This window comes from Sturnus vulgaris, unplaced genomic scaffold (genome assembly GCF_052056855.1).
Source record: "Sturnus vulgaris isolate bStuVul1 unplaced genomic scaffold, bStuVul1.hap1 Scaffold_198, whole genome shotgun sequence".
NCBI lineage: Eukaryota > Metazoa > Chordata > Aves > Passeriformes > Sturnidae > Sturnus > Sturnus vulgaris.
In genome coordinates this window covers 2480992-2498370 of record NW_028276185.1, presented here as the reverse complement: position 1 = coordinate 2498370, position 17379 = coordinate 2480992, and positions in this window count along the sequence as shown.

Sequence of the window (17379 nt, the reverse complement as noted above, 5' to 3'; positions counted from 1 at the left end):
TGCATGTATTTTATTTCTCTAATCTTTTTTTCCTAAAAAGTTGTATTTCTGACTTGGAGTCTCTCACTAGTTTTGCTTTCAACCCAGCATACTTTTGGAGGGGAATTTGGCTGAATATTTATATTTGGGGAGTTTTTAATCCGTGTCTTAATGTTTTGAGGGTTTTGGGTGGGAATCTTGGTGTTTGGGAGGTTATTACAGACACAAGATGCTTAATGACTTCCAGAGATGAACTTGGGCAAGGAGGAACACCCAGTTTATGGAGCTCTTTTCTTGTTATTTCCCCCTAAACCAGGAATTTTCATTGCTCAGGAATTTTCATTGCTCAATTTTCATTGCGGGGATGGAGGAGGCAGAAAAGCCCCGGAGATCTCTTACGAGGAGGGGCTGCAAACTCAGCCCAGGGAGCTGCGAGGAGGATAGACCCTCCCTGAGCCGGGAAGGTGGCCGTAGATCCAGGCAGAGCTCAGAGCTGGTGGAGAAGCCTCATGGAGGGGAGAAGCCCCACAAGTGCTTGGAATGTGGGAAAGGTTTCAGCTACAGGTGCAGGCTGATCGAACACCAAAGGATCCACACTGGGGAACGGCCCTACAAGTGTGGGGAATGTGGGAAGGGTTTCAGCCAGAGCTCCAAGCTGATCCAACACCAGAGGATCCACACTGGGGAGAGGCCCTACGAGTGTGGGAAATGTGGGAAGGGCTTCAGTGAAATCTCTGACCTGCTCCGGCACCAGGTGGTCCACACAGGGGAACGGCCCTACTCCTGCTTGCAATGTGGGAAGAACTTTGGATGGAGCTCTGACCTGAAAAAACACCAGCGCAGCCACACTGGGGAGAGGCCCTACGAGTGTCCCAAGTGTGGGAAGAGGTTTCAGACCAGCTCCAATCTTCTCCTACATGAGCGGATTCACACAGAGGAGAGGCCCTTCCGCTGCCCCGACTGCGGGAAGGGATTCAAGCAAAATGGCAACCTCACTGTCCACCGGCGCATCCACACTGGGGAGAGGCCCTACGAGTGTCCTGAGTGTGGGAAGAGCTTCTCACAGAGCTCTCACTTGACCCGACACCAACGGAGTCACCACTAAGGGAAGCCCTGTGAGTGCCCTGAATGTGGGAAGAGCTTTGTGCTCTGCTCCAGCTCCATCCCCCATGGGAGGATCGGTGTTGGATGATCCCCAATGACCCTCGTTGGGCAGAGCCCTGGTGAGCTGATGATCCCCATTGGGTGGGGGGAAGTGCTTGGAGAGATTTCTCTCTCTTTTCCTTCTGTTGCTATGATTTGGTTGGTAATAAATTCCCTCGCTGTGCCCAGGCTGTGTCTGTGACGCCCGTTTTGCTGTTTGGTGTGTTTGCTCGTCCTGTCTTAATCTGCTCCTGGAGCTACTGGTTAAACTTTCTCTGCCCTTGCAGCTCGAGTGGTAGGGTCAGAGTGGCTCTGGTGGGTGCCTGACATCGGGCCAATGTCACCTTGTCTTGGTTTGAAAGACAGGTATTTTCTAAGGAAAGGCGAGAACCCCTTTCCTGAGATGCAGAGTGCAACCCCCTCCTTTCTAATTATTTTAGTTTCAAATCAGAGCCTGTCAGGCAGAAGATATGGGGATAGAAATAACAGTTCTTTACTGAGATCTAACAAGGCAAAATAGCTGAAACAACAACAGCTGTAAAAACTGACAACAGAACAGAACAGTATAGCTCAGTTCCAGTCCCTTTGGCCAAAGCCCTCTCTCCCTGTGCTCAGTTACCGGTGCTGGGGGCAGGGCAGGTCCCGCGCAGTTGAAGAGGGGCTGGAGTGATGGCGGCAGCAGCCCAGGGGTGAGAGGGATGGGGGAGTGACTCCCCCCTCACGGTGTCGGTCGTGGTGCTCAGCAGAGTGTCCGGAGGTAGCAGGGTGAGGTGGGAGAGCAGCAGAGCGATGTCCAACGCCAGGGAGCGTGGATCTCAGTGCTGGGATGGCAGGGGAGATGCCAGAGCGGAGCACGGGGCATCCTCCTCTCACTCCACAGGCGAAGCAGGAGAGCAAGAGTCCCCCCCCCAGACCCCTCTCCCACTTTTTCCTTTTCCGGTCTCCCCCCATCCCCCCACCCCCGCAAGAGAAAACTATTGCTACTAAGGTGTAGCCACAAATACTTAGCATAACATTGGGAAAAATTCCACAGAAAGAAAAGGGAACAATTCAACCCCCAACAGGAGGAAAGAGTGGTCTGAAGATCTTATTCTGAATTTGCTTTTCTTTCTTTGTGTAGCTAATAAAGTTTTTTATACCCTTTTAAGTTTTAGGCCTGACTTGCTCTTTTGCTCCTGGTTCTGTCTCACAGCAGAAAATGAGTATATTTAAATTGGCAAGTCAAAACTATAACATTATTTGGTGCGTTGGCCAGAAAATTCAAAAATTCAAATTAAACCAAGACATTAGATTATCCTATCTGGATGAAGATAACCAGAACTCCAGGAAATGAATTTATTTATTTATTTATTTTATTTATTTATAAGACAGGATGGCTACAAAAAAAGTTGATTTGCAGGTTGGGGGGGGTGATTTTGAATAATGCATGAAGGTCTGTAAATATGCACCATGTCGATGCATTTAAGGAAGTGTTTTCTGAGTGTGTGGCCTTGGCTGAATGCCCAGCACCCAGCCACATTAACCCTTTGCTTTATTGTCTTAGTCTCTTATTTGTTTTATTAAACCTTGTAAAATTTACCAGGAAAGTGAACCTCGTTTTTCACATCACTATGGGCAGGGAGCTGCTGCTCCTGAAGCTCCCCTTTCCTCGTTCCTTCCAGGAGGAAAGCTGGGTGTGGGAGCGCTGCACGCGCTCCTTCAGAGGCTGCTGAGAGCAGGGCTGGGGAAGGGGAAGAAGTGGATGAAGAACTGCGTGCAGTGTCCTGGCCCTGCTCATCCTCCCCATGAATGACGAGGCCCCCAGGGTGGGCCAGGCACTGCTGCCAAGGCTGAGCACTGACACGGAGAGGGGTGGCTGACCCCCCCTGGGGCTCCAGGCCTTGGGCAGCATTCCCCAAGCACAGCCCAGGGAAGGGTCCCTGCAGAGCCAAGTTGGCATTGCCAGCACCTGCCCTGCCCACTCCAGCAGGGCTCAGCACCAGGCCAGGACACCGAGGTGTGGACAGGTGTGTCCCCAAAGGTGTTGGAGAGCAGGCATTTGGGCCTCAATCCCTGTACCTGGGGGCCATTCCCGGATGTTTTGGCAGCTCCCTAAAGGCAGAGTCACCCCAGGTCAACTTTCCCAGGCCCTGGAGCCATCTCCCAGTTCCTGCTGTCCCACAGGCCTCCAGGAATGCCGTCCTTGCTATCGCAGAGCTCCTCAAGTGGAAGGAGCTGAAGCACGTGGTGAAGACAGGGCAGACCTGGAGGATGGCTGACTGATTGGTGAGGATGTGCCCCAGGGACTGTGCTGGGCCGTGGGCTCTGCAGCTGGGCCTGGGGAAGAGACCCCACAGCCTGGAGCTGCATCCTTGTTCCTGGCTCAAGAACAGAGTCCCAGGGGTCTCCTCCAGTCCCATCTCCCCTTCCTGCACCAAGTGGGAGGGAGGAGGGCTCTTGGCAATGGGGCTGCTGCCAGGAGGGGCTGCTCCAGCCACCTGGAAGATGTGTGACAATGCCACATCTTTGTGGTCCCTCCAGATGGAAAAGGACAGCAGCAGGGCTGAGCAGCACCTTCATCAGAGCCTGCAGTACCTGAGGGACCCTCAGCAATGTGTGCAAGACTGGACCATCAGGTTCATGAGCCCCAACCCGGGGTCCCTCTTTGGGCAGCCCCTGTCCCCCCCCAGCCCCTGCCCAGTGCCACATCCAGGCTGCTGGTGGTCCCTGGTTGTTTGGGATCGTGCTGGGGAACAGCAGGGGCTGACAGAGCTCTGTGCCCAGGGACCATCGTGTGACATCCCCAGGACCAGAGCGAGGAGCTGCCTGCTCTGGATTTCAGTGGGGAGTGGGGAGTGAGGGCTGGGAGAGTGGGGGGTCTCTACAAACACGGGAACTCATCTCGGCTCTGTTTTGGTCACAGAACTTCAGGCCTTGCAGAAAGATGGGTGTGAACTCACGCGTTGTCTGGCAGCTCAGAGCAGCTCGATCCTGAGGAGCCGAAGGAGCAGCGGACACCGGGACAGTCCCTGCGAGCTCTGTGGTGCTGGCACTGCTGAGCTGGGGGCCTGTTGTGCCCAGAGTGGGACATTCAGGCTCGACTGATCAGGGACACCCTCCTGCTGATTCACAAGGTGCAGAAAGGACTCCTTGACTTCCTAGGGTTCCTCTCAGAGAAGGCTCTGGGTGTGGCTGGATCCAACCCCAGCCCCAGACTGGGGCAGCACTTTAAGTCTGAAGGGTCACACAGGCGTCCCTGAGCCTGGAGATCACTTTGTCCTAAGGATTATGGCTGGAAAACCAACTATAGTTTTGTAAATAAAGTTAGTTTTTTAAGTTTTAAATAATTGCTTTTCAAATTTCTTTTAGGACATCCCAAAGGTACCTGTGGGCAGGTGGGCACACAGGTGTGATGGGGTGGGTGGGATCAGGCCAGGAATTAGACCCTGATTTTGTGATTTACAGTAGGACTTCTCCTCTGATCCTAATTCCCAGTGTTATGGTGCTGCCAGGTGTGCTGCTGGTGGGTCTGGGACTCTCACACTGAGATCTGATACCCCTAAACTGGGGTTTGGGTCCCTCAGATTGGGGGTTCAGGTACTGGACTCCTAAACTGGGGTCAGGGGCCCTCAAACTGTAATCTGGGTTCTTTAAACTGGGTCTGGGATTTTTAAACTGAGATCTGGTACCCCCAAACTGGGATCTGCAGCCCTCCAGCGTGATCTGGGATCCTCACACTGAGGTCTCAGCTCTCCACCCTGGCACCTGGGCCTCTCAAACTGGGGTCTGGAATCCTCAAACTGGGTCTGGACTCTCCCCCCGCCTGGAGTTGGGACCCCTGAAAAAACTGGGGGGACAAGTGGGGGAGGTGAGGTAGGGCTTTATTTGGGGGTACAAAGATGAAAGGGGGATGGGGAGACCTCAGGGTGGAATTTTGGGTCCACCTTAGAGGGGGGAGGTGAGTGGGAGTAGCCCAGGATGGAGATTTGGGATCCTCAGGGTGGGCTTTGTGGGGTCTCAGGGGGGATTTGGGGGTCCCAGGGTGGGTTCTGGAGGGCCTCAGGGTGGAACTTTGGGGTCCCAGAGTTGATTTAGGCAGTTCCAAGATACATTTTGGGGTGCAAGATGGATTTTGTGGGTCCCAGTGCCAGATTTCACAGATCCCTTAGTGGAAGGCCTTTGGGGTTTGAGGATTCCCAGGGTGGATTTTGGAGTTTCACAGTGAGTTTCACCCTCCCCAGGATGGATTTGGGCATCTCAGGTTGGGTTTTGGGGCTCCAGAATAGGTTTTTAGGGTCCTAAGATGGATTTTTGGGGTCCTAGGCTGGGTTTTCAGGGTCAGGGGGATGGATTTTAGGGTTCCAGCACCCACAGCGCAAAGTCCAGGGCGGGGGCACTGTGGGTCAGACACCCCATGGACACCACGTCGATGTGGGACCCCAAAAACTGGGGGAGGGTCTCCAAAACGATGCCCCCGCTGGCCTCCACCGTCACTCCGGGATGTGCAGCCTTGACCTGCGCCGCAGCCGAGTGCAGCTCCTGGGGGGACACCCTGTTAGCAGGGAGCACCCCCTCCCCAAAATTTGGGGGTACACTGGACATATGGATCTATACTGGATGCTACATAGTGCAGGATCCCCCCCCAGATTGGCCCAAATCTGCCCAATGTGGACCTCCCCCACAAGAAACCCCCAATTCAGGGATTATTCCACCCACTGAGCTCCAAAATTGGGGTGTCCACCCCCAACCCCTCCAAATCAAGGGTTATCCTGATTAAACCCAATAAAAACTCAATAAAAATAGATTCTCACCCAACATCTGCCCAACTGGGGGTACCACCCACGACTGACCTCCAGAACAACCCCAAATTTGGGCTCTCCAATCCAAATAGCTGTCCCCCCACCCAGAACCACCCAAAATTGTGGCCTCCTATTCAACACCTCCAATCCAGGCATTTGCCCACCCCTGACCCCCAAATTACAGTCCCCACACCTAAACTCCCCAAGTTAAGGGTCCCTTCACCCAAAACCTCACAAACTGGGATTATCCAATCCTCTGACTCCCCCGAAATTGGGATTATCCCTCGTATCTTTGGGGTGGCCCACATTTACAGCAGATTCCCATTTTACTGGTGTAGCCTTACCCTGGGATGTCCCCCATTTTTGCCACTCCCCTCGATTTTGGGGGCTCAGCTGGGGATAACAGAGCCAGGATCTATGTGGTTACCCCCATTTTTTTTTATTCAACCCATTTCACTGGTCTGCCTCTCTTTTTAAAGGGTCTTGACCCCCATTTTTGGGGTCCAGGCTCACACCTGGAGGGTCCACCCATTCTTGGGGGCCCTTGCCAGATTTTGGAAGCTCACCTGGTGGGGGCAGAGGTCAAACCTATGGCATTACCCACCTTTTTTCAGAGATCTGTGCCCATTTGTGGGGTTTATCCCCATTTTTAGAATCCAAACCCCCATTTTAGGGGTCCAACCCACACTTGGGGTCCCACCACTATTGGCCCCCCTCCGATTTGGGGGCTCACCTGGGGGCTCAGGTTGTCCAGCAGGACGATGTCAGCCCCAGCCCCAGCAGCCGCCAGCGCCTCGTCCGCACTCGAGCACTCGACCCCCAACCGGCGGGTGAAGCCCCCGGCCCGGCGCACCCCCAAAATCATCTGGGGAAGAGGGGGGTCAGGGAGAACCCCAGAGGGACGCCCCAGTATGGGGCAGGGTAAAATGGGGGCTCCCCCCCGTCATTCGCTTAAAATTGGGCCCCCCCCACTGCCCTCCCCCCACATTGATCCCCAAATTTGGGGTTCTCTCCCCCAGAGTCCCCGAATTCAAGGTTGTCTGCTGCCCCCAAAGTTGGGGTTCTCCCAACTACAACCACCAAAATTTAGAGTTACTCAACGCATGATCTTCCCCAAATTCAGGGGTGACCCCCCAATTTCCCTCCCAAATTGGGACCCCTGCACCCATCCCCCCCAATTCAGGGGTCCTCCTACATCAGTCCACGCCCACAATACCCCAATCCAAGAGTCTGTCCCAAAATTGGTACCCCCTTTAATTATTGGTGCTTCCCCACCACCCTCGAAATTCGGGGTACCCCAAGCCATCACTCCCCCAAAGTCGAGCCCCCTCCACCAAACCCCCCATTACATCCAGACCTCATATTCCCCACACCCCCAGAATTGGGGTTGTCACACCGACCACCCAGAACCCACCAATTCAAGGGTTACCCCTCCAATCTCCCCCCCAAACTGGGGTGCTGCTCCTCCAGTCTCCGAGTTTCCCCAAAATCCAGGGATCCTGCCGCCATTACCGCCCAAATTCTGGAGTCCCCCCACACCCAGAACCCCCCAATTCAAGCCCCCCCAATTGTCCCCACAAAGTTCGGCGTCCCCACCTGCTCGAGCCCCCCCGCTGCCGCCGCCAGCGCTCGGTGATTGTCCTTGAGGAGGAGGAGTCCCCCCAAACCTGCCCGGTGGGGGTCAGCGCCCCCCACCCCCAGCGCGTATTTCTCCGCCAAGCGGAACCCGGGCGTGGTTTTTCGGGTGCCCCCCACGACCCCCGCCCAGCCCTGGGCCCGGGCCACCCCCACAGCCCTCGCGGCCATCGAGGCCACCCCGCTGCAGCGCCCCAAAATATTGAGGGCGACCCTCTCCGCTGCCAGCACCCCCGCGGCCGGACCCTCCACCTCGGCCACCAACACCCGCCCGGGGGGCAGCGCCGCCCCCTCGGGCACCCTCCAGGTGACCCGGCACCCCGACACCCCGAAAACGGCCTCGGCCAAGGGGGCCCCGGCCAGGACACCCCCCGAGTGCCCCCCGGCCTTGCTGAGCAGCTGCGCTCGGGTCGCGCTGTCCCCCACGGTCGCCACCGCCGCGTCCGGCCAGGGCGCGTCCTCGTCCAGCCAGGAGCGCGCCAGGGAGCGCAGGCGGTGCGGGGGGGGGCGGGGGGGCCCAGCCCCGGGCGGGGGGCGGCGAGCGGGCCGGGGGCGAGCGGGACATGGTCCGGGGGAGCCTGGGCAGAGAGACAGAGGCGCTGCTTGGGGGCTGCGGGAGTGGGATTTGGGGTCGTGGGGAGGGATTTGGGATCTTGGGGAGGGATTAGGGGTCGTGGAGAGGGATTTGGGGTCATGGAGAGGGATTTGAAGGCGTGGGGAGGGACTTGGGATCTTGGGGAGGGGCTGTTGGCGTCCTAGGAGGGTCCCCGAGAGGGTCTTGGGATGCAGGAAGGATTTTCAGGGAGATATTTGGGTCTGGAGGGGTTTTGAGGCGTTGAGGGGGAAATTTGGGTTGGTCTTTGAGGAGTGTGGGGAATACGGGGGTTCTTGGGAATTCCCAAACACCAATTCCTTAGGGGAATTTTGAGGGGATGCTGGGGGGTGGTTGAGGGTTACAGGAGGGTCCTTGAGGGGATACTGGGATCCGGGAAGGATTTTCAGGGAGATATTTGGGTCTGGGGGGGGTTGGAGGGTGGAAGGGTTTTGAGGTGTTGAGGGGGAAATTTGGGTTGGTCTTTGGGAACCCCAGAGTGACACCCGATCCCTCAGGAGAGTATGTGGCAGGGTAAAATGGGGACTCCCTCTGTCTTTGAATTAAAATTGGGGTCCCTGCCACTGATTGACCCCCACAAATCGGGGTCTTCTCCCAGTGCCCCCCAATTCAAGGGTGTCTTCTGGCCCCAAAGTTGGGGTTCACCCAACGACAAACACCAAACACCAAAATTTAGAGTTACCCAACACACGATCCCCCAAGTTCAGGCTATTCAAGTACTGAGGGGGAAATTTGGGTTGGTCTTTGTAGGATTTGGGGAATTTTGAGGGGTTGCTGCGGGGGTTGAGGGTCCCAGGAGGGTCCTTGAAGAGATATTGGGGTGCTGGGAAGGGCTTGTCGGGAGGTTATTGCGTCCTGGGAAGGGGATTTTGGGCAGCTCCTGGGGGGAGGTTGAGGGTCCTAGGAGGGTTCTGGATGAGATATTGGGGTCCTAAGGGGATTTTGGAAAATATTTTTGGGTGCAGGGGGGATGTTGGGAGTTATTGGGGTCCTGGGATGGATCTGGGAGTCCAGGAAGGAGATCAAATGTGGGTCCCGCCCCTCCATGGGCACCCAAAAGGTGGGTCCCCCTCCTCCCTGCTGCCCCTTCCCCCCGGCTCAGGGGGGTCCAAAGTCTGGTCCGGAGTGGCCACATCACCCACCCCTCCCCCCTCCCCTTCCCGAGACTCCCAGGTGGGGGAGGGGCGCCCCACTGACCTGTCCAGGGTTGGAGGCGACTGAAGCCCGAATTGGGGCTCGGGGGTTCTTACCTGGGGGGGCGTGGCCCGCCTCGCCCCAATGCCCCACCCTGGGCTGTGATTGGCTGCCCTGGGGGTCCCCACCCCCCAAAAAACCCGCAGGCGGTTTGGGATGAGGGAGGGGAAATTCCCTTTATTGACAGCAAATGAGCTTGGCGAGGGCATTGGGGACACTTGGGTGGATTCCCACGGGCGAGGGGTGGCACTTGGGGTGACCCCAGATGACATCAGGTGATTCCCCCAACCTGTCCCGCCTAATTCAGACCCTGCCACATCCCATCACTGTCACGTGGGGGGGTTACAGCGGCATCGGGGGTGACGAACACATGGGGGTGACAGGAGGTGACAGTGACAGGGGTGTTCCCGCAGTAGCTGTGATAGGGAACACTGGGATGTGAAAGGGAAAACAAGGCGTGGGGGGGAAAGGGGGTGGTGACAGTGCCAGGTGTGTGGTGGTGTCAGTGCCAAGGGTGCGGTGACAGTGCCAGAGGTGTGGTGGCACTGCCAGGGGTGTGGTGGTGACAGTTCCAGGGGTGTGGTGACAGTGCCAGTGGTGTGGTGACAGTACCAGGGGTGTTCCTCTGGGCGGGGCTGGGGCCGAGGGGTTGGACAAGGTTGGGCTGAGGGCAGAAGATGGAGATGGGGGAAGAGGGGAACAGAGGGACATTGCGAGGGGGAGACAGGGAAGAGATCGAGGTGGCCGAGCTATGGTGGAGGGGACAGCAGAGGGGACATGGAGATGACAGTGGGGGCAGGGACAAGAGAGGACCCAGACATGGAGTTGGGGACATGGAGAGGACATGGACTTGGTGGTGGGGTCATGGGGATGGGGATGGTAGCCAGGAGGAGATGGTCAAGGAGACCTGGAGATCGTGGAGGTGACCTGGACATGGTGGTGGCACATGTGGAGGGGACAGGGAGGAGGTGGAGGAGACAGGAAGATGGAACTGGGGACAGAGATGAGCAGTGAAATGTGGAGAGGTGGTGGGGACATGGGGAGGACATGAGGGGGGATATGGAGATGTTCAAAGTGAACAGGATGTGGTGGTGGGACATGAGGAGGGGACAGGGAGATGGTAGTGGGGGCATGGAGATGGTCAAGAGCACCTGGAGATGGTCGAAGGGACACAGGAAGTGAGAGAGTGGGGACAGGGAAGAGCTGGAGGTGACCTTGGACCGTGAAGGTGACCATGGAGGTGACCCATGGGCAGAGGGCAGGGTTCAGGTGGGACATGGGCCCATGGGAACAGGGGGATTGGGAATGCTGGGACAGGGGGCTGTGGGGACATGGTGTGAGCAGTGTCAGGGTGATGGTGTCAAGGGTGTGGGTGATGAAGATGATGGTGATGATGAAGATGGAGCTGTTGGTGTTGTGGTGATGATGATGGAGGTTGATGGTACTGGAAGATGATGATGGTGGTGTGGGTGATGAAGATGATGTTGCAGAGGATAAGGCTGATGATGTGGGTGGTTGTGGTGATGAAGATGATGGTGATGGTGATGATGAAGGCCACCCCTGCTCCTTATTGAGGGCATTTCACATCTCGATGGGGACCAGCACTGGCAGCGCCATCGGCTCTGGAGCCTCAAAGATGTCACAGTCCAGACCCTCAAAGACCTCGCTGTGCTCTGGGAGCTGCATGAAGTGGGGCTGGAGGGGGTCACCAGGGGGTCACTGGGCTGGAACACTTAGGGGACACCTTGGGGACACCCAGGCAGGACTCCTGGGGGCTGGGGAGGCTCCACTGGTGTTGGGACTAAGGAGCAGCAGTTGCCCATCCCAAACACTGTCCCCACAGGGGGATTCTGCCAAGAGACAAGCACAGAATGGAGCACCCTAAGGTAAGATCAAGGTGGGACAATTGTCCTCAGGCCATCTTGGACCTTGGGGGAGGTAAACAAAGCTGGGGGATCAGAATGGACCCTGGTGGTGGACAAGGAAATCCAACCCAGCACTGGTGCTGGAATCAGCTGTGACTGGGTCAAAGGGAATTCCAGAGGGGCAGATGGTGACCACTGATCCATGGCCACCACCAAGCCCAGAAACCTCCAGCTGAACAGAAGAGTCAGCCTGAGCCTGGAATCATCAGCACCCAAGGCCAGGGAATCGTTAAACCAATGGCATTAGAGAGGGGTGTAGCCCATGAGCACTGATTCTTGAGTTTGCTAAAATGGATAAACAGGGAGAAGTTCAGAATGACCTCAGGACCCCCCACCACCCAAAAGCTCCAGGGGAAGAAGGACCAACAGGACACTGCTGGATCCATGGGTGGTGCTGACCTTCTGACTGATCTCTCTCCCTCCCTTCTCCCTCTCTTCCTGCCCTTCCTCCTTTCTCTCCCTGGCATTTCATTGTTCAGTCAATTCCAGACTATTGACTTTGGTCCCATTTGTCCCTGAATTTGGGCAGAGGCACCTCAAGGATGGGATCTGAACAGCCCAAGATTCTTCAAGTGACCTTAACCCCCTCATTGCCAAGAGCCATGAAGCCACGAGTGCTGATCCTTGGCCAGGGAAGCTCTGTCACTCCCAGACGGAGCAGAGGAGCCAGGGCTCCAGGCTCCTGGCCATGATCCTCTCCTGCCCCGAGCCCAGCCTGTGCTCCCTGGGGATGGGGCTCCCAGAGCCCTGGGCAGAACCTGTTTCCCTCTGTGCCCCAAACCCTGGGGGCTCCAGAGGCTGCTCTGGGTGCCCCTCGTCCCTCCCAGCTCCAGGGGGACATTCCAGGGTGTCCCAGCCTGCCCTGCCCAGGGCACACAGTGGTGGGTGTGGGGGGAGAGAGATCCCTGGGAGCCCCTGGAGTCACTCTGGTCATGGTGGGGGAGGGACTGGAGACTCGCAGGGTTGAACAAGGGCCACAGAACACACAGGGACACGGAACACGGACATGGGAACACACATGGAGATAATACACAGGGACACAGGAACACTCAGGGATGTGGGAACACACAGGGACACGGAGCACACATGGATACACATAGACATGGAACACACATGGATGTGGGAACACACACATGGACAGGGGAACACACACACGGACATGAGAACAGGCACACTTGCATACACAGAGTTGTTTTGCTGAAGGGGTTTATTGATTATTCCAGGGAAATTCCCAGGGCTCCCAGGGGATCAGGGGGATTATCCAGAGATGATCATCTCCTCATGCTGCTGGGGAGGACAGGCCCTGGGTGTCATCACCAGTTCCAGACCTGAAAGGCAAAGCCCAAGTCGTGACACCCGTGTCCACTGGGACACGAGAGGGACCTTGTTCCCACCCCTCTCTTTGCAGGGACCTGCAGCAGGAGAAGGGATTTGGAGCCCCGGATACACCTGGGACTGGACTTGGCTCCTGACATCCATGGGGCTCCCAGAGCCCCTCACCCTGGAATATCCCAAAACCTCCCAGAGCCCTTGCTGCTCCCACAGGGACACTGGGTGTCCCCAGAGCCCCCCAGTGCAAGGAAAGCCTTGGGGACAGCTCTGTCCACCGAACCCCAGCACATGGATCAGGGACAGCCCCCTCCATGTCCCTCTGACTTTCCCAAGCTCTGCCCACCCCACAGGGCTCAGGGATCTGCCCTGGTCCCCGAGGATCTTTTGTGGGGCTGGAGAACCCCCAAGATTTCTCACCAGGGCATCCAGAGGGGCAGCCGGACATCACTCCCGCAGAAGCTCCACCTGCTCAGCCACGAGGGGCTGGGGAGAAAGGGGGGGTTAGAGCCACACTGGGGGATACTGGGGCTGGTTGGGAGATACTGGGGTAGGCTGGGGTGTACTGGGGCACAGTGGGGTGTGCTGGGGTGCACTGGGGGTGATGACCAGGACAGGGGAAGCTCTGGGCCCAGCAGAACTGCGGGTACCCACCTCAGACCTCTTCACTCGTTGGACGCCATTCTTCTTCTGCAGAGAGATGGGGAGATGTCACTGGTCACTGGGGTGTCCCCAGTCCCAGCAAGGCACGGGGGGACCCAACTGGCCCCCAGTTCCCACACTGGTGCCCCAATTCCAGGACTTACCACAATGCATCCACCTGCAGCTCCTCCTATGACTACCTGCAGATGGAGAGCAAAGGTTTAGTCTGGAATGGCCCCTGTGGGACTCAGAGGGTCACAGGTGTCCCCACGCCCCGTGGCTGTCCCCAGTCTGAGGGGGAAAATCCCTTCTGCTCCCCCCAGTCCCACTCCAGGCAGTTTCACCCAATCCCTGTTCCTGCAGGGACCACGGTGGGGATGGAGACGAGGAGAGCGAGGGGAACTTGGGCCCTCTAAGGAGGAGGGGATGGAGTGGGATGTGAGGGCCCCAAAGACACTGAACTGGGGGGAGTTTGGGGACCCAGGGGATGGGGCTGGGGGAGTTGAAGGGATGGGAATGGGGGAATGCAGGTGGGGAGGCAGGAATTCCAGTGGGGGACATGGGGGCTGAAGTGGGAGGTGGGTGGGGACAGGGGAAAGCAGGGGCAGAGGACCAAAATTGTTGGGTTTGGGAGGGGCTTTGGGAGTCCAGGAGGGGGATTTGGGGATACTGTCATGGAGAATGAGAAAGGGAAGGGAGTGGAGGGAAAGAGGAGAGGAAGTGGACTGGGCATGGGGATCTTTGGGGTGCCTGGGGTGCACTGAGATGGGTGGGAATACAATGGGGACCCTGGGGAAGGGGCAGCCTTGGGAAGCTCTGGGATGTACAGGCACGCACTGGGGTGCACTGGGATGGCCTGGAGGGTCATGGCCATGAGAGGGGAGGGCCTGGTTCAGCAGAAGAACTCGGGGTACTCACCTTGCCAAAAGCAATGCCACCAACTCGCTGTGGAGAGAGCATGAGATGTCACTGGGGTGTCCCCAGTCCTAGTAAAGATTGGGGGAGACCAAACTTCCCCCCAGTTCCCACACTGGTGCCCCCAGCTCCAGGACTTACCCCAGCACATAGAGCTCCACCACTGCCATCAAAGGTGGCCTGGGCAAGGAGAGCAAAAGGTTGGTCAGGATTGGCCCTTGAGGGGCTGGGGGGACACAGGAGTCCCCAGCCCCCCACCTCCCACCCATGGCTGTCCTCTGCTCTGAGCAGGGGGTGCCAGGGGATTTGGGAACATCACTGCAGGGTGAAAGGCAATGAACTGAGGGCAAAGACTGGAGAGAAGACCCTGGGAATCATCTGGGGTGCAGGGCAGAGGGGGAGGCATTTCCCCGTTTGTGCCAGCTCAGCCTGGCTTGGGACTGGAACAGTTCATCCCAGTTTGGCCGAGTTCAGCCTAGTCTGTACTTAAATGAGTTTGGACCTCTTGGTCCCACTTCAGCCTAGTTTGGGACTGGCCTTTGTTCTTGTGTGGGCAACAGAGGAGATGCTGGGGAGATGCCCGAGGGGATCAAGAGGATGGGATGGGATGGGATGGGATGGGATGGGATGGGATGGGATGGGATGGGATGGGATGGGATGGGATGGGGAGGCCCAAAAGGACGGGATTTGGGGATAGCAGCACAGGAAAGCTCTGGGGCCCTCGCAGGGAGGAGCCGGGTCCGAGCATCCGTGGGGAAGCCGGGCTCTGGCAGCGGGAGTTGAATTGCGGCAAGGGGAAGGACAGAGGCAATGGTGGCGAGGAGAAAGCGGCACGGCCCGGGGCCGGGGAGCCCCTGCATTGGGAAGAGCCCTCAGACCTGAGCCCAGCCCGTGCCTTTGGAGCCTCACCTCGCTCTGTGCCGGCAGGCACAGCAGGATGGAGAAGAGCAGGGCCACGCTGAGCACAGCCACCTTCATCTTCCTCTCGCACTGGGCAGCGCTGGCTGAGGCTGCAGCAGGGCAGGAGCACCTTTATCCCTGCCGGGACTCCTCCCTGCGCCCTCCCTGACAGCCCCCAGGCCAAAGCCCGGCTTGGCACAGCCCCCAGCCCTGGCCACAAGCCCAGCCCTGGCACAGAGTCCATCCCGCCTGTGGCACGGATCCAGCCCCGCTCCCCGCATCCCTGCAGCTTCCTGCACGGGGCAGCTGCCCCTGGAGGGGACCGGGCACCCGGGGGGCCGAGGGGGGCAGGCAGGGATCCAAAGGCAGCTGGGGACCCTGTGGGGACACCCCCACTCCAACACAATCCATCCTCCAACAGCCCCCAGCCCCACACCCCCCATCTCCCGGGACCCCTCCCCTCCCAGAGAGTTCCTTGCAGGACACCCCGGAGCTGAGCCCGGCCCCAAACCTGGAGTGTCAGAGCAGGATTGTCCCTGTTCCCACTGCAGCCCCTGGGCTCATTGGGGCTGCACTGACCCCTCTTCCTGGGGCAGCAGCACCCCGGGATCAGGGAGAAGGGGCAGGGGGAGCACAGCGGGGTCAGTGGCCATGGCAGCAGCTGGGGGACCGGGATCTCCAGTCCCTGCAGGTGCCCTGGGGGGCACTGGGCAATGGTGGCACTGGGACACCGGGGCTGGCCTTGTGGCAGTGCTGGGCTGGTGGCAGTGCCCGGCTCCAGCCCATTCCTGTCCCTGCAGCCCCAGACTGCTCCAGGCCCCCAGGGGAAGATCCCCGGGCAGAGCCCCTGGCACAGCCACGGCCACCGTGTCCTGCTGGATCAGCCCAACCCCGCTGTGCTGAGCTGGCCCAGCCATCGGCTCCCAGGGGCTCTGTGCCCAGCAGGGCTGTGGCTCCAGACCGGGCTGGCACTGGGACACAGCTCCCGCAGCTCCCCTGGCCCCAGGGATGGCCCTGCCCTGTCCTGCCCTGGTCCCAGCGCTGGCCCTGAGCTGGGGCTGACCTTCCCAGCCCAGGGTCCTGCGCTGCTGTCCCAGCTCAGAGGCCCCTGTCAGGGTCACCCCCGAGGACACAGATCAGTGACAGTCCCTGCCAGGGCTGCCACGAGCTGCCAGTGCCTCCATTCTCCACTGACATTCCGTGACATTTCCAGGACATGTTCCCTCCTCACGGGACACTGACCTCACAGAAGGGACCTGTTGTGGCACAGGTCAGAAAATCCTTCAGGCACCTGACTTGACTGTTTGCATTGGATTTTCCTGCAGAGCCATCAATGACCTGGAAGATTTTCTCATCCCAGCAGGAATCACCGCCTGAGTGATTCATGGAGCTGGATCTGGCCCCTTCCCTCTTCCCAGGAAACCAAGAGCTGCCAGCACAGCTCATCCTGCTGCTCCCAGACACTCACAGCTTTTGCTAATGGATCCATTTCTGATTTTCCAGTATTTTAAATCCAAGAACCACAAATATTCACAATACTTCAGTTCTGGTGTGAAATTATCCTGCTTTGAGGCAATAAATCCTGCTTGGGGCAATAAATCCAGGTTCCTTCCTCCAGTGCCTGGCAGTTCCTCTCTGGGAGCCAGGAATGGGGACACTGGGGATAAGGATGGGGACACTAGGGGCAGGGTTGGGGACTGCAGAGTGGGATAAGGACAGCAGGGGCAGAGATGGGAACAGCAGGAATGGGAATGGGGACACCAGGAGTGGAATGGGGACAGCAGGAGCAGGATGGGGTCAGCAGGACTAGAATTGGGACTTGCCGACCACACCCAGCTCCATCCCTCAGGATTCATTTCCCACTCTGTGTCCCATGTCCGAGGTGTCCCCAGGAAGGTTTGGCCACGTTGGGCTCCTGGAGGGGCAGTGGGATGGGGGGAGGGGTCAGGCCAGGCCTCATTGTGCCCAAAGGTCCTTGAGTGTCCCAAAATTGGGGCTCAGGATCTTGGAGAAGTTCCGTGGCCATGACATGGGCACGAGATGGCCGTAAGATGAGAGTGACCATGACACAACCACAACCCTGACCATGACATGATTTGGACCAAGAGATGACCATGGGTTGGCCATGGCAAAACCATGGCTTTGAGGTGACCCTGATGTGGTCGTGGCCATGAGATGACCATGAGGTGACCATGACATGATCATGAGATGACCATTACAGTGAGATGACCACAAGCATAAGATGATGGTGATCAGGAAAGGACCATGACCACAAGATGGCCGTGACCATGAGATGACCACAAGATGACCTTGACACCACTATGGC